The sequence below is a fragment of the Nerophis ophidion genome, linkage group LG19 (genome assembly GCF_033978795.1).
Source record: "Nerophis ophidion isolate RoL-2023_Sa linkage group LG19, RoL_Noph_v1.0, whole genome shotgun sequence".
NCBI lineage: Eukaryota > Metazoa > Chordata > Actinopteri > Syngnathiformes > Syngnathidae > Nerophis > Nerophis ophidion.
The window spans coordinates 26,810,874-26,816,831 of NC_084629.1; positions in this window are offsets into that span (position 1 = coordinate 26,810,874).

Sequence of the window (5,958 nt, forward strand, 5' to 3'; positions counted from 1 at the left end):
GTTGTTATTACATATGTTGGCCAGAGGGGGAGGCTTTCAAATGTTTCCACACACTTATTACATATGTTGACCAAAGGGGGAGTCCTTTAAATTTTTACACACTCTTATTATATATGTTGGCCAGAGGGGGAGCACTTACTTTTTTACACACACTTGTCATTTACTATGTTGACCAGAGGTGGAGCACTTTTAAAACCGACACACAGTCAATTTGAAAAATCCCTCCTTTTTGGGACCACCCTCATTGTAATAGATTTCACCACCAGTGGTGCAAATGAGACATTCTCTATTAGATGCAACTGTTGTCCATACTGGGACCATGATTTATGTCCTAACTTGTTCACCGCTCTTCATATGAAAGGTACTTTTTTTTTCCCAGAAGGGTACAAATACACACACACACACACACACACACACACACACACACACACACACACACACACACACGCACACACACACACACACACACACACACACACACACACACACACACACACACACACACACACACACACACACAATTTCTAAGTCCAATCATAGCCCCACATTGTTGAAATAAGTGCTCCCTTAAAACTAAACACAAAAAGGCCGCTTTTGCCAATATTTAGGACGGGGAGCGACTTTGATTCCAAACGTTTTGATACGAACGGCAGCGTACGAATTTGAGCGACGCAAAAGCAAAGAAAGACTTTCAAGGCGACACTGCGCTAACACGCTCATTCCTTAAGAGAATCACAGCGCCACAATCAAACCGTCTTGAGTCAACATTTAAATTCCTGATCTGCATAAAAATAATGAAATAAAGGAGAGAGGAAGGCGGGGGGCTCCTTTCACGCTGTGAGAAGACTTTAAAAGGGGAAACAATGCCTCCGCCTTTTGAGGCCTTTGGAGATTTTGCTCTCTCATCACGTATTCATGAAAGCGCGAGGATGGAGACAAATGCTGGAATAACACAATGTTCACCCTTTTTGATATAAATACACTCCTGGGCCACTTACTCAATGGCAAGATATGGAATTTGATACAGAAATTCAGCCTTTATGAATATAATAATGCTCATATGTTCATATTTGGTTCCTAATTTGCTGCACTGCATCAAACTGACAGATGCTTCCAATATGTTGGCATATTTGCTACATCAATACTACCATCTAACCTCATGTTGATGATTTCATATACTGGATACAATCATACATTAGTACATTGTGTGTGTTAAAGATGTTAAAACCAATCCAAGATATGCTAAGCTATCTGAGCAAAACATCTTATCTTTGGGTTACAGGCGAGATCATCATTGTCACTGTCACCGACGTCCCACTGGGGTGAGTTTTTCCTTGCCCTTATGTGGGCTCTGTACCGAAGATGTCGTTGTGGCTTGTGCAGCCCTTTGAGACACTTGTGATGTAGGGCTATATAAATAAACATTGATTGATTGATTGAAAGCTAACAACTAATTGTATTACTATCCATCCATCCATTTTTTACCGCTCATTCCCTTTGGGGTAGCGGGGGGCGCTGGTGCCTATCCCAGCTACAATGAACATTGATTGATTGAAAGCTAACAACTAATTGTATTACTAATTAATTCATTTTAGAATATGCTAAAAGTCAATAAAAAATGCAGCAGAACAAAAATGGCCCCCTTGCATTAGATTATGAAGGTGTACATAAAAAACACCTCAATATCTCTCAAGGTTTTAATAAGGACGTTTCCCTTTAAAGATTGAAAATCAATTATGATAAAATCCAATTAAGACTAATGGTTTTTAATTAAAATATAATTCCAAAGGTTTTTCAAAAAAAATTTATTTTTACAAAAGTATATTTGATTTCCTTTTTTTTTTTTAGAAATATTGCATGAATTTTACAATAAAAATGTAAAAAAACAAAAACAACAAAAAAAAGAAACATATATATATATATATATATATATATATATATATATATATATATATATATATATATATATATATATATATATATATATATTTACATCCATTTTCTACCGCTTGTCCCTTTTGGTGTCGCGAGGGGCGCTGGAGCCTATCTCAACTGCATTCGGGCGGAAGGCGGTGTATACCCTGGACAAGTGGCCATCCCATTACAGGGCCAACACATGTAGACAGACAAAATTCACATCCACATACTAGGGCCAATTTAGTGTTGCCACATATATTAAAAAGGTGCATAAATAATAAATAAATGATAAAACAAACATTCATATAATAAATTAAGTCAAACTATTTACAAGAACAAAAAAAAAATAAAAAAAATAAAATAAGAAATAAATATTTTTTTTCAAACCAGCAAAAATAGGAAAAAGTCCAGTAATTCAGAATATTAAGTCATTAGATTAGGATAAAAATTTGTAATTTTATGACAAAGTAATGGTATCAGAGAAAATAAGGAAATGTTGATGCGGGTTGGTAAAATGTTTTGGATAACGTTGCAACATTATAAGAAACAAGTTGCAGTTGCAACTTTTTGGGGTGAAATTAGGTTGACAAAAAAGTTATAATATTACACGAATAAATAAAATGAAATAAAAACGATTTAATTTCGAGACAATAAAGTCAAACTATCAGAGAAAATAAGAAAATGTAGATGCTGGTTGTTCAAATGTTTTTGATAAAGCCACAACATTATAAGAAACAATAAATAAAGTTGCAACTTTTTTGGGGGAAATTAGGTCGACAACAAAGTTATAATATTACAGGAAAACATACAATTAAAAAAATAATTTTATGACGATAAAGTCATGATGTCAGAGAAAATAGGGAAATGTCTATTCAAGTTGGTAAAATGTTTTTGATAAAGTCGCAACATAAGAAGTAAACGCAAAAAATAAAGCTGCAACTTTTGGGGGGAAATTAGGTCGACAAAAAAGTTATAATATTACAGGAATAAATACAATTAAATAAAAACAAAATCCTTTTATGACAATTAAGCCATGATATCAGAGAAAATAAGAACATTTAGATGGTGGTTGGCAAAATGTTTTTGATGAAGTCGCAACATTATAAGAAGCAAATGCAATTAATAAAGTTGCAAATTTGGGGAAATTAAGTCAACAAAAAAGTTATAAGATACAGGAAAAAATAAAATAAAATTTATTTATTTAAAATGTTATGATAATAAAGTCATGATATCAGAGAAAATAAGAAAATATGGATGCTGGTTGGTAAAATGTTTTTGATAAAGTCACAACATGATGAAAAACAAACAATAAATAAAGTTGAAACATTTTTGGGGGGGAAATTACTTCGACAAAAAATTAACAACATTTCAGGAATAAATAAAATAAAATATTTTATTTATTTTATGACAACAAAGTCATGATATCAGAGAAAATAGGAAAATGCAGATGCTGGTGAGTCAAATGTTTTCGATAAAGTCTCAACATTATAAGAAACAAACAAAATAAAGAAAGTTGCAACTTTTTGGGGGAAATTAGGTCGACCAAAAAGTTATAATATTACAGGAATCAATCAAATAAAAGAAAAGTAAAATTATTTTATGACAAAGTCATGATATCAGAGAAACGAATAACATTTAGATGGTGGTTGGCAAAATGTTTTTGATGAAGTCGCAACATTATAAGAAGCAAACGCAATAAATAAAGTTGCAACTTTTGGGGGGAATTAAGGGCGACAAAAAAGTAATAATATACAGGAAAAAATCAAATAAAATATATATTTTTTAATTTTATGACAATAAAGTCATGATATCAGAGAAAATAAGAACATTTAGATGCTGGTTGGTAAAATGTTTTTGATATAGTCGCAACATTATAAGAAACAAGCAAAATTCAAAAAGTAGCAACTTTTTTGGGGGGGGGGGGGGTAGTAAGGTTGACAAAAAAAGTTACAACATTACAGGAATAAAAAAAATAAAATACAACATTTATAATTTTCTGACAATAAAGTCATGATATCAGAGAATATAGGAAAATGCAGATGTTGGTTGGTAAAATGTTTTTGATAATGTCGCAACATTATAAGACACAAACAAAATAAATAAAGTTGCAACTTTTTTGGGGGGGAATTAGGTCAACAAAAAAGTTATATTACAGGAATAAATAAAATAAAATAAAAATTAAATAATTTTAAGACAATAAAGTCATGATATCAGAGAAAACAAGAAAATGCAGATGTTGGTTGGTAAAATGTTTTTGATAAAGTCACAACATTATAAGAAACAAATAATAAATACAGTTGCAACTTTTTGGGGGGAAATTAGGTCGGCAAAGGAGGTATTACATTACAAGAATAAATAAAATAAAATATAATTTTTTTTGCGCATGTTGTCTGTCTATCTGTGTTGGCCCTGCGATGAGGTGGTGACTTATCCAGGGTGTACCCCGCCTTCCGCCCGAATGCAGCTGAGATAGGCTCCAGCACCCCCCGCGACCCCAAAAGGGACAAGTGGTAGAAAATGGATGGATGGATGGCTATATTTTAAAGTTTTCTGACAATAAAGTCATGAGATCAGAGAAAATAAGAAGATTTAGATGCTGGTTGGTAAAATGTTTGGATAAAATTGCAACATTATAAGATACAAGCAAAATTCATGAAGTTGTAACTTTTTTAGGGTAAGTACCGTATTTTACGGAATATAAATCGCTCCGGAGTATACCTCGCACCGGCCGAAAATGCATAATGAAGAAGGGATAAAACATATATACGTCGCACTGGAGTATAAGTCGCATTTCTGGGGGAAATTTATTTGATAAAACCCAACACCAAGAAAAGACATTTGAAAGGCAATTTAAAATAAATAAAGAATAGTGAACAACAGGCTGAATAAGTGTACGTTATATGATGCACAAATAACCAACTGAGAAGGTGCCTGCTATGTTAAGGTAACATATTATGGTAAGAGTCATTCAAATAACTATAACATATAGAACATGCTATACGTTTACCAAACAATCTGTCACTCTTAATCAATAAATCCCGTGAAATCTTCTTCCTCGATGTCGCTTATAAACAACTCTGCCAATTCCAAAGATATGTGCCGCTTCCTCTTGTCGTTTTCTGCTGCATATTTCACTACGTCCACCTTGTAATCTGCAGTACAGGATTTCATTTTTAGTGGCATTTTTGTTCCACCCTTCTCAGTTTTTATAAGTTACCGCCAACGATGAAATGATCCATTTTAATAGCTACAGCAATAGCATATAGCAGTTAGCATTCCATGACCCACAATGCACTTCTGCCATGACCCTCCCCCGCCAAATTCTTATTGGTTTACGTGTGTGTGACGATTGCTGACATTTGCTTCGTCTCTTCCGCGAATGAGATGAATGATATTATTTGATATTTTACGGTAATGTGTTAATAATCTCACACATAAGTCGCTCCGGAGTATATGTCGCACACCCAAACTATGAAAAAAACTGCGAATTATAGTCCCAAAAATACGGTAAGTCGACAAAAAAGTTATAATATTACAGGAATGAATAAAATACAAAATGTTTAATTTATGACAATAAACTCATGATCCATCCATCCATCCATTTCTACCGCTTATTCCCTTTTTTGGGGTCACGGGGGGCGCTGGCGCCTATCTCAGCTACAATTGGGCGGAAGGCGGGGTACACCCTGGACAAGTCGCCACCTCATCGCAGGGCCAACACAGATAGACAGACAACATTCACACTCACATTCACACACTAGGGCCAATTTGGTGTTGCCAATCAACCTGTCCCCAGGTGCATGTCATGATGCACCAATTTATCGGAGAAATTAAGAAAATGCATATGTTGGTTGGTAGAATGTTTTTGATAAAGTCACAATATTATAAGAAACAAACAAACTAGATAAATCTATATCTTTTTTTTGAGGGAATTAAGTTGACAAAAAAATCAAATCAAATCAAATCAAATCAAATAAAAACGTGATGATTACCTGCTGCTCTGCTCGCCCCCCCTCCTCCTATAGTGGGACGATCCACAGG